Source organism: Myxocyprinus asiaticus, chromosome 33, assembly GCF_019703515.2.
Source record: "Myxocyprinus asiaticus isolate MX2 ecotype Aquarium Trade chromosome 33, UBuf_Myxa_2, whole genome shotgun sequence".
In the NCBI taxonomy this organism is placed as follows: Eukaryota; Metazoa; Chordata; class Actinopteri; order Cypriniformes; family Catostomidae; genus Myxocyprinus; species Myxocyprinus asiaticus.
Window position 1 is genome coordinate 33,569,354 of NC_059376.1, and position 12,221 is coordinate 33,581,574.

Consider the following 12,221-nt stretch of genomic DNA (forward strand, 5'->3'; position numbering starts at 1 on the left):
AGAGTGGTTGCATACCAGCTCCTTTTATACCCGTATGTTCGGGTGAGTGGCATGCAAATACCACTCGCCAATTTTCATTGGCCTTTTATCAAAGACCAGAGGTGTCTCGGGCTCCCAAGAGTGACCCCTAGTGTCACTACATCGACACCAACGTCTCGTTCCCTCCATCAGTGAACGGAGGTTACATCAGTAACCATGACGTTTTGTCTTAAATGTAATAACACCACAGTACAATAATTTTAATTAGTTCACAATAAGAATGTTATTTTTCCAACGTGTTTTTCCTGTGTCAAAAATGGACTTCTGTGGTGACTGATGTATATTGTCATGGACATGCACATAATGTTGGTTTATTACACAACAGAAATTCATTTAATTAATAAATAACATAATTACTTAATTGCATTTCATATTTACATTGGATACGAGTTATTTTTAAGTAAATGGGACCTTTTGAATTCAATGCAGTTTTTTTTGTACTATGTGAAATCAGATGAAACTTTATGTAATTAACACGTTATTTCTATAAGACTAGTTATAATATTCTGACTACTCCATAACGGATATTTTTTTCCTTTCATCAGGCTCTTAATAGTTTAAGTTATCTTTAGGAATATCTGAAGACAAAAAGGCCAGTTTATTTCCTAATATCAAACATCATTTAAAAAGAACACATTAAACAGGAGGAAAACTTTGTCCATTATTTGCTGATGAGTCTTGAAGGTTTTTTATGAAAAATAGTAGCCGAAATACATTTAAAAACTTTAATTACAAGCCACAGCTGTAATAAAAACAGAAAATTATTATTTCTTTTTTTTCTGACGGCCTGAATTTTCAAGACCTGGACATTATGTTGGGCCATTAATGAGCCTTTTTTAAATGTATATATTTATTTTTTACTAGTTATGACCATCTTCATAAGTCATTACTATACAGCATTTGTAAGGACTTTTTCAGAAATTAAAGAAAGTGCTGAATATATATATATATATATATATATATATATATATATATATATAAATGTAAAAAAAATATTAAAAAATTTTGGAAAATATTTTTTATCTACTAATTGTAGCTAGTATTATAATCACATGAAAACCTTATGATAGGTCATCATCAATGGCCAACATTTGATGATAAAAGTGGCATAAATGGTTAATGTGCTGGAATGAATGAGTGATGAATTAGTGTGCACATCTGTCTGGAGCAGGTGCAGCCACCAATCTTTCTCTTTCTCTCTCTCTCTCTCTCTCTCTCTCTCTCTCTCTCTCTCTCTCTCTCTCTCTCTCTCTTTCTCTATCAATCTCTGATTCTCTCTCTATCTCTTTCTTTCTCCTCAAATGACTGGCTCAGCCATTGATCCTTTCTCTGTTTCTCTATATGGTTGGCTGATGTATAACAAATTACATGTTAGAGCTGTAATACAGATGTTATTTTTGGTTTAAAGTGTGTTTGACTTGACTCTTCTCAGCTACTTCGAGCTGCGGTGTGGGCCCTATCACTGCTGCTGGGAGTTCACATCTGCCATTCTAGTTTAGATATGAAGAGGAATAAGAAATGGCAATGCATATTGTTCTTAGTTGCTTAAATTCATCTAGATATGTAATATTAATCTGGGTGCACACACACAGGGTCCCCTCCTGCCAGTGGTACAAGTGTATCGAGTAAATTTACCAGCCATGAAATGGTATTTAATAATAATAATAATAATAATAATAATAATAAAATATTAATAAATGTTTATACAGTATATCATCATATGAAAGATGAGCCAGTCTCCCTCTCTCTATAAAACTGCATTTACTGTATGTAAATATATGAAGAGACATTGTGATTTTGTTCCTCATATTTTCGTTTTAGTAATTAAAGTGAGAAATATTCCACATAGTGTATGTGTCGCCACATGGAATTCTGGAGGAAATAAAAACCAACAACAATAAACCTCAGATGGTATTTTTCTTTTTTTCTTTTTTTTCTTTTTTACATTTTAAGTTTTCTGTAGTGGATGTTTTATATGTTTTTGTTTTGAATTGCTCTCGTCTCTTGTGGTTCAGACTATTATTTTTACATTTTGATTATTATATTGTATAATGTATTATATACTGAGGTTCTTAGTAAAGTTACCTGCCAATGGCAAGTAATGGCATTTTATTTACTCTCCAAAGACAATTTTTAAATGCATTTGAAGCTTGGCAAGTGTACATTTTGGACTCTGCACACACACATTTAAAAATGTTGCAATTGATCAGCACACTCAATTTGATTCAATTTCTCTCAACTATACATAATGTTTCAGTTACACATGAACCTTTCCATTTAATTTGGATTTGTTTATAAAGGTCACTCATTGACCTTTGTCATAGTTATCTAATAATCTATAAAAATGCCTTTCTGTCAGGAGTGTGCTACTGCTGTCATACACTGATTCTTTCTGCTGGAGATTTGTTTAAGAGAAAGTGATTTTAATCAGCTAAAGTGCCAATATCAATTTCATCTGGAGAGCACTATCAATCTGTACCTTACACTTGAAGAAATAGGAACTGTGCATTAGAACCATTGGGCAGCCATTCAGAAAATGGACAGAAATACATAAATTAGCTTATATAAGGTTATATATTTCTGAAAAAACAAAAAGTGACATGTTTTCACAAGGTTTTATTTATAGTCTCCATTCATAATGTATTTTTTTTTCCCCGGCTGTCCCAGGAAATGAGTTTGGGGAGTTTTATTGAGTACGACTGAACTTCGTCAGGAAGTTGAAACCTGAGGAGGATGAACTTCACACTTTAACGCTTCGTCCAGAGACAGTCCAGACCTGCTGGTTTGTGGACAGGCAGAGTGAGTTTTAGAGGGGTTTTGGAATGTTAAAAGTGTGTGTCGGTGACGATGGAGCTCTGTTCTGGCAGAAGGATGAAGCTCCACTGGGCTCTGGTGTGACGGAATGATGGTCACTCCATCTGTCAGTAATTAGCTCTGAGCTGGCTTCCACCATGCGGTGACTTCCACGCTTCTTTCCCTAAACACAGACTGCACAAGGAGGGCACCCAGATGCATCTGCAACTTCCTCTTTTTTCCTGTTCATCCTTATGACTTAACTCTTTACAGTCATTACTGTAAAACAGGGCCACTGGACTAGCACCTGTGTAGTGCTGCATTTCTCTAAATATTCATTTAGCAGATGCTTTTATTCAAGGCGACTTAGATATTATATATTATATTAATATTCTGGGATCAATACAAGTTAAGGTCAGTCGACATCTTTTGTGGCATAATGTTATTTACCACAAAAAATCATTTTGACTTGTCCCAACTTTTCTTAAAAAAACAAAAAGCAAAAATCTGGGTTACAGCAAGGCACTTACAATGGAATTAAATGGGTTAACTACGCCAAACCTTCCCATTAACTTGGTTGAATTAGTATGGCAGTTAGCCTTAACTTTAGTTTTAGTGGGTGATTTCTGATTTTCGAATAGTAAAGAAAGGTCTGAAAATGCAGCTAGTGACTGAGATATATGCAGGATATGTTTGTATTTTGCCTCATGGAGAAGTGTTGTTGCAGCAGATCAAACAGTGTGTACAGTTTTACTCTACATGTTGTGAAGGATTCAGAAGATTCCCTGTTTTCCCATTAGCCTTCTTGTCTAAGGGTGAACTTTAGTACCTGCGATTTGACATTTGTGCGTGGCCAACAAATATGTTATATACTGTATATAATTCTAATATACTAATATTTTATCAACAAAGCATGTTTCCTGGTTTGTTATTATTTATTTGTTTGTGGCAGCAATGTTGAGGCTTGTTATTCTGCGATCTGCTACCAAAGCTGTCTAGTCGTCACCTGAGTGAGTGCCAAGCCTCTCGACTGACTTCCTCCATCCCACCCAGCAAGATGTGTCAAAATCTGTGGGCAAAAGACAAGGTTAGACTGCCACACAGTGTTTTATTTCACTTTGCATAAATGAAATACTATTTTCAGAATATCAACAAATACGCACATACCCCACTGAATTATAGTCCAATTAATTAGCCCTCTGGCATACCTTTCCCAGTCACTGCTGTCTATGTGGACATATACATAAGTCTGTGAGGTAACACTAAAGAGTTTCATGTTTTAAAATATGTAAATATCAAAAAAATATATTTTTAAAATATGTTTTTCTATGCATAAGTTACATAACGAGTTGCTGCTACTGGTTGAGGGAACAGATTTGAGGCCTGAATGTAACTAAGAAAGACTATCTTAATTCTCTATGGGTAACTTGGGCCGTGTTAACTACGTCAGTGAATTTGAGTTCGATCTCTTCATCGGGCACACTTGTAACCCACGATTTATGGTTTGGTTCAACTTCACAGTGGAGAATGTTTGAGAGATTCAGGTGAGTCCAGATCAGTGCAGAGACTCCCTACATAGGCGTACAAGCTAAACACCCCTCCCTCAACAGAGATGTTTCTATCATTTGTCACACTTCCATGTACAGCTAAAATAAACCCCTCTATAGACATACAGTGGCCCCCAAAAGAATTGGGACTCTTAAGCCATACCTAAAAATGTATGAATTCCTTTGCATTATATAACAAAATATTAAACTAAGCAGCATTTATTTGAAAGAAATAGAGCACTAACGCAATTATCAAGCAAATAAACATAAATTTAGACCAGTTGGGACTATTTGGTTAAAAAATAATGCTATGAAATTCATACATTTCTAAAGTGTGATTTAGGTGTCCAAAAGTGTCCAAATACTTTGTGGAACTATTATATCAGACACATAATGTGGACACTGGATACACCTGCATATAGAGTAGATGTATCCAGGGTCCAAACTAACACTTGCTAGTGTCAAATACAAGTAAAAATTGGCTTTATTTTATTAAATTGTTTTGTTTATTTTTTCATTTTTTGAAATTCAATTTTTTGAATTGAAAAGATAAGTGACGGTCGTTTTGACATCACTTACCACAATAGAAAATTAGAAAATGCATTGTAGAAAGGTTCTAAGTTCGTGGGCAATGGAGGAGTCAGGAGACAACGAAGCAGGTTCAAGGTCAGTCTTTTTAATCTTCAGCTTTTACACAAAGTGGACAAAACAAACAGTTCATAAATGAATGAAAAAGCACTCTGTCTCTGCTCGACTGGTGTGCTTTCTAGCCTCTCTCTCTCTCTCTGATGCTTTGGCATGCCTTTTAAGACTCCCTCCGCCATCACTGGGGTGAATGAACCGGGACCGGGGTGAATGAACTTGATTTGGGAGATACCGCCGGCCCGAGCTCCGCCCTCTCCGGAACTACCATCACCAAGGCTACAGGTACCGCCTCCCTCCATGGTTTGAGGAGGTTGAGGTGGTAGGTTTAATGTGCCCCTCCTCTATCTGTTCGCCTAACCTCATAATCGAGATCTCCGACTCATCGTGTGACCTCAAAGGGTCCTTGCCACTTGGTGAGTAATTTGGAGCTTGAAGTGGGCAGCAATGCAAGCACTTTATCTCCCTGTGCAAATTCCCGTAGTCGAGTGCCCCTGTCGTGCAGTCGGCACTGACGTTCTTGCGCTTGGAGCAAATTCTCCTGTGTTAACTTCCCCAAAGTGTGGAGTTTTGCTCTAAGGTCAAGAACATATTGAATTTGATTTTTACTATTCGAAGGTCCTTCCTCCCAAGCTTCCTGTATGACGTCAAGCACGCCGCGTGGCTGGCGCCCATACAGTAGCTCAAACAGGGAAAACCCGGTGGAGGCTTGCGGGACCTCTCGTACTGCAAACAGCAGGGGTTCGAGCCACTTATCCCAGTTTTTCGCATCTTCGTGTACGAACTTACGAATCATGTTTTTAAGGTCTTATTAAATTGTTCGACCAACCCGTCAGTTTGTGGGTGATAAACGCTGGTGCGAATCAATTTAATACCTAATAATTCATATAGTTCGCATAGTGTATGTGACATGAATGTTGTGCCTTGATCAGTGAGGATTTCCTTTGGAATCCCCACTCGGAAGATAATTTTGAAGAGTGCCTCTGCAACACTACGTGCTGAGATGTTGCGTAGGGGCACTGCTTCCGGATATCACATTGCATAGTCACCAGAACTAATACAAAGCGATGCCCACGTGCAGTCCGCTCTAATGGCCCTACGAGATCCATGCCAATTCTTTCAAAGGGGATCTCGATCAACGGCAGTGGGCGCAATGGCGCTTTTGGGTTGGCCGGTGGATTCACCAACTGACATTCATGACATGCTGCACACCACTTGCTTACGTCCCCCGTGAATGCCCGGCCAAAAGAAACGGGCCATTATACGGTTCAAATTCTTTTCGTGACCTAAGTGGCCAGCCATTGGATTATAGTGAGCCGCCTGGAAGAGTGTTTCCCGACGGCTCTTTGGTACTAACAGCTGAGTTGTATTCTCTTTGGTTTGTGTGTCCTGCGTCACTCGATACAACTGCTCTTTAATAATAGAAAAGTACGGGTATGTGAGCGCAACACCGGGCTGGAGCTGTTGACCATCAAAGAGTTTCACTTGGTCAAAGGCGTGCTTGAGGGACTCGTCACGCGACTGCTCCAGAGGGAAATCCCCCTCAGGGAAGCCTCTGAGAACAGAAATTCCCTCGTCTGCATCATCCTGACGCAGAGCTGACGTTGACGGCCCTGGCACCGCCTCACCAGCCATTGTATCGCACGCCACACCCTGCCCCACTACTTTGCAGGACCCATCCACACACATTACCCTCAATAGATTTTTAAAACTGAGCCAATTGGTTCCCAGAATTAGTGGATGGGTGAGGCGGGGATTAACCGCAGCCTCGACTCTATGCTTTTTTCCCCTGAATCGTATCTCAATGGTAACCACCGGATACTTGTGAATGTCACCATGCACACATCTCACCCTCACCCATTTATTTTTATCCAATGCCCCGCCTTGCACCAAGCGTTGGTGGATCGAGGTTTGAGAACAACCTGTATCCACCAAAGCTTGAGGTGTATTCCTTTTACTCTTACCGGTATCCAATACGCCCCTGCCCAATCGGGGGCAGCCTGTGGAGTGTCGGGGATCCGGACAAATGTCCCCACCTCCATTACTGGACATCGCTCTTGGCTGTGTCCGGTTTCCCCGCAGCTCCAGCAGACCGGCCCAGGTCTTCCTTCTGCACTCGTGGGGGCGGTCTCGCCAACCTGGAGGGGATAGTGGAGGGAGACGGGGGGTAGGAGAGACAGACAAGGGGAAGGGTTCTCTGGACCGGGGGCGGGATTTGGGTGGGTCTCCCCACCTCCGAGGAGCCGGAACTGGGCGGGAGTGAGGGGAACAGGGGGAGGGGAGGGAACATGAGACACAGGGGGTGGAGAGAGAGAAGAAGAGACTGCTTCGCTGCCTCCTGGGAACGCTGCCATGTAGTCCTCTGCCAGCTGGACGGCTTCCTCCAACGACGCCGGGCGGTGCCACTGGACCCACTCGGACATGCCTCGGGGAAGTTGGAAGACGAACTGCTCCAGTACCACCAGATTGACAACTTCCACAAAGCCGCGGGTTCCTCCCACCAGCAACCATTTCCGGCAGGCTTCATGGAGTTGCTGCGCAAAAGCGAATGGGCGGCCGTCCTTCCCAAAGCTTAACGAGCAGAAAAGCTGTCGGCTCTGCTCCGGGGTCCAACCAACCCATTGCTGGATGGCTTTTCTCAGGTGGCTGTAGTCCAGGAGGCTGGCAGCGGGAAGTTGTTGTGCCGCCAGCTGCGCCTCCCCGGAGAGCAGGGGCAACAGGCGGGCCGCCCACTGATCAGGAAGCCACCTCCAAACCTCCGCGGTCTTTTCAAAGAGGTCGAGGAATTCTCCGGATCGTTGTTTGGCCCCATCTTCGTCAAGGCCACCGGTGGAACAGGCTCCAAGGAGGTCGCAGTGCTAGCCCCCTCCCTGGCGATCAAGCTCCGGAGCACCTGCCGGTCCTTTGCTTGTGCCTGGAACAGGACTTGGAAGCGTTGTTCCTGCTCCCGGCGTAACTCCATGAGGGCTTGGTGTTGTGATTGCTGGATACTGGTGAGGGTCTTGAAGACTTCGCCTATAACAGCGCTCTCCTCCAAAGCCGGGTTCTCGGCACCACTGTAGAAAGGTTCTAAATTCGTTGGCAATGGAGGAGTCAGGAGACAACGAAGCAGGTTCAAGGTCAGTCTTTTTAATCTTCAGCTTTTACACAAAGTGGACAAAACAAACCGTCAAAACAAACAGTTCATAAATGAATGAAAAAGCACTCTCTCTCTGCTCGACTGGTGTGCTTTCTGGCCTCTCTCACTCTCTCTCTGATGCTTTGGTGTGCCTTTTAAGTCTCCCTCCGCCATCACTATAATGAGAGACAGGTGTTAGAGATAATTATGAGCCAGGTGACGAGCCTTACCGCTCTCCCTCTCCCGCAGACCGACACATGACCATGCCCCCCATGCCACATGCATCCATTTTTTTTTTCTTGCTTGAAACTTTTATTTTAATTAAATAATACAATATACAATTTCTTAGCTGTCAGGAAATATTATTACAGTTAATTTTCTTAATTCACATTACAGTGCTTTTTTGGTGAAATTAATACAAACATGTTCTAATGTAAATTACTTTTGACAAACTGTCCAAAAGTTTTGAATGTCACGAAAGAATGAAAGACATGCAGATCAGAGATGTCTTCCTGTCATTATCACATCGATGATATGCCAAACATTTTTCAAGCTTTTGTGATAGTGTCACCCACTCTTACTCCGCACGGTCCCAAAAGCAGATAATTAGCAGCCAAATAAATTCATCCCTTACGCTGACGTGAATTCTCAGCAGATTGGTTGACTGATGCTTTAAATGACATCTCTGGCTCCTGGAAGAATCAATATCGCAAATGAATCTTAAATCATGTTGGCTTACATGAATGTAAATCACTTTTCTGGGGAAGTGTGGCGCTCAAGTGCCAGTTCATGCCTGTAATCAATTTACAGGGACCTCTTGGTAGATGAGTCAGGCACGCAGATTGGTTTATACATAATGTAATTTATGGATGTTATGATTGAGTCAAGTTCTGTCTCAAATGAATAAACAGCTTTTTTCTTTTGCTTTTATTTGCATTGTCTGAAATATTACTACCTTATATCTCACTATCCTATAAATGGTAGTGTCCTTTCCATTAAACTTTTTATACCCTTGTTGAAATCCTTGCACAAGAGTCAAATTGACAAACTTAGCCTTGTTGTTGAGCTCTAAGTCTGTCTTGCCCTATTTTATTTCTCCTTCCCTGTTCACATGTTACTGTGCAGACAGACAGTATCCACTTGTAAGCTCAGGACATTGTCATTGGTCGAAAGGAGTGGTCACATGCCACAGTGATATGTGGGAACAGAGGGCGTGTCTACTGGTCGTCCCAGCTGGCTGGGCTGGGCTACAGTTGTTTAGTTTTGTTAACGCCAGTCGAAGCCTCATCATGGCTGTCAATTTAGTTATATACATAGACAGTTGACATCAAGAAGGGAGGGGACACATGCAGTATTTATTCCCTCTGCTTAGATACCTGTACACGAGGATTGCACATGCCAACGGGACGAGGGAGATATGAGGAGACAGAGAGAAAGACTGAGAGAGACGAGCTGTTATTAATAGGGAGTGCTTTACAAAGAAATATTTAGAGAGACAAAATCTAATGTGTGCGCGAGAAAGAGCGAGAGACTATATGAAAATGTGGGATGCTGTTGCTGTAGTCTGGCTCTATCAGCCCATCTCCCTGCGGTGCTGTAGACAGTGCTAATAAAATTTTATGGGCGAGAGATGAATGGAAGCCCTAGTCCGGGAGTCTGATCGATTTTAGGGCCAGATACCACTCTGCATCCTGCGCCAACAGGATATTTGCTGCTATGGCAAAAAAGAGAAAGACCAAGAAGTGGAGCGAAAACACACACGAACATAAACACACACCAAAGTGACTACAGGTGGCAAAAAAGGAACATTTACAGTATTAGTTATGAAGGTGCTTTGTTGATGGAGGCTCCACCCTTCCCTCTCTCTCCTTCTGTCAACACCTTGCCCTCTCTCTCCTTAATCTTTTCTCCATCAATACAATTTCTGTTTAAAATGAGGACTAGTGTGAATTTAATCAACTTCAGTGGGATGAGGTGGGGGTGGTCGCTTTAGCAAAATGTTTGTTTGGTAAGGATGTGTGTGCAAGTCTAGCTTGTGATTTGATTGGCAAGTTTTTTTTTTTCTCTCTCAGGAAAATAAAAACACAAATAAGCAGAATAATGGAATAGTTAAATAAATAAAAGAGTACTGATCTGGGCAGCCCTGTGCTGTAGAGATATCAGGCCAGGCGCAGGGAAGTTGACGAGTGTCCCACACACCCGCCAACAACTGGGAAATGGAAAACAGTGAAAGTGTGTGATACTGAAGCTGAGATGACCATTTTGCAGTAAATGTAAGCTGGTGAAACAGATTTGGGTGTCTCAATCAGCTTAGCGGCTTTGTGGAAATTGGCTGCAGCATTTATTTTTATGATGGATCTATGTATTTTTCCTTTTCTTCTCCACCCAAAAATCCATTACCTTAGAACCTGGGCTTCCCCCGCTTTCGCTAAACTAAGGGTTATTTTTTTTTACAATGGGATAAAGTTTGTAACTCCTAAGAAATCGGCGACTGTAATTGTGTGTCACAGCCATGAAGCTGTTGCTTTAAAGGGGTCATGAAATGCTCTTTTTTTATAGGTTCATTATCTTCCCTGATGTTCACTGATAATGTTAATAAAGTTTTTTTTTTTTTTTTTTGTTTACCAAAACAGTCATAATTTTGTAACATATGATAATTTTCCACCCTGTCTCTGACCATCTTTCTGAAAAGCTTGATTTTTGCCTCAGCTCCTCCTTTAAACTTCAGTGTAAACACCCTCTGTTATGATTGACTAACAGTATGCAGCCCCTCAAATTCAGCCATTTTTAAAACTCAATCGGAAGAGAATAAACAAGCACCAAAACATTAGAAATGTACATTTCACGGTTTATACATAACGCACATCCAACACATTGGATCCGAATATATTACACTATTCATCTCAAGCACAGCTATTAACACTCACACCCTGTCTACACCGCATGCTATAATCAATGATGATGTCTACCATGGAAGGATCTGTTGCAGCGCATCACTCCAAAAGTAAACAAACACAAAGAAATGTTTCAGAAAGTTTGTGTTGATGTGCCCGGTGTAGATAGCCTCAAGCCATTGGTTGCATTGTGTCAACGGACGCACCCGGTGTAGACAGCATGTCAGCATCATAAACAATCATGACATTTGAAATATTACTGAATGGAACTGTTTACTTATATTTTTGATCAGGTCCAATCGTGTTTTTAACTGCCCCATGTCCTTCAGTGACAATTCCTTGGCAAAGACTCATTTTATGACTGCTTCACAAAACGCACACATCCTGTTTATCATCTTGCACTGAGGTGCACATCGCCGGAAACAAATCAAAACGGTCAAAGACGTCCATCTAGTGCATGTTTACATACACCAACAATGAAAAATAGTGCTAATAGGTGAAAGAACAATTTGTTGAGCAGTTTAAGCAACAAAACAAAAGGAGCCACAGCAGCTGATGAAACGTTTTGAATCGTTCGTTCTTTTCTTTAAAAAAGAAAAAAATCGAGGTTGCAGTGAGGCACTTACAAAAATCACTTACTGTACATTAGTTCTTCTGTTAAAACTCATGTATTATTTGAGCTGTAAAGTTGTTTAAATCATAATTTTTACAGTCATTTTAGGGTTTGTTGACATCAGATCGTCATGGCAATGAAGTTGTAAAATTGGCTATAATTTTACACAGAAAAGGTAAGTGATTTTATCACACTAAAATCATGTTTACACACATATTGTTTATGTCTTGTGGCTATAATTTTGAAAAAGTGAGTATTTTAAAGTTCAAAAATTTGCCTCCATTCACTTCCATTGTAAGTGCCTCTCTGTAACCCAGATGTTTGCTTTTTTGAAAGAAAATGAGGAGCAAGTCAAAGTGAATTTTTCTGGTAATCAATATTATGCCACAAATGCTGTCAATTGAGCTTAACTTGTATTGAACTTGGAATATACCTTTAATAAATGGCATTTCTTCCTCTGTTTTTATACCTCTATGCTTATATGCTAACAATTTAGAAAAATTATAGTTACAGTGATTTTACTCTGGGCATTTGTAATGTTCAAATTCCATGATTTAGAATGTATAGGTGTGAAT

At 40.8% G+C, this 12,221-nt stretch overlaps 1 pseudogene; it reads left to right on the top strand.

Annotated features, from left to right (window-relative positions):
• Window positions 1–12,221, top strand: part of LOC127424073 (cytosolic carboxypeptidase 6-like) — a 464,974-nt pseudogene that overhangs the window by 47,324 nt on the left and 405,429 nt on the right.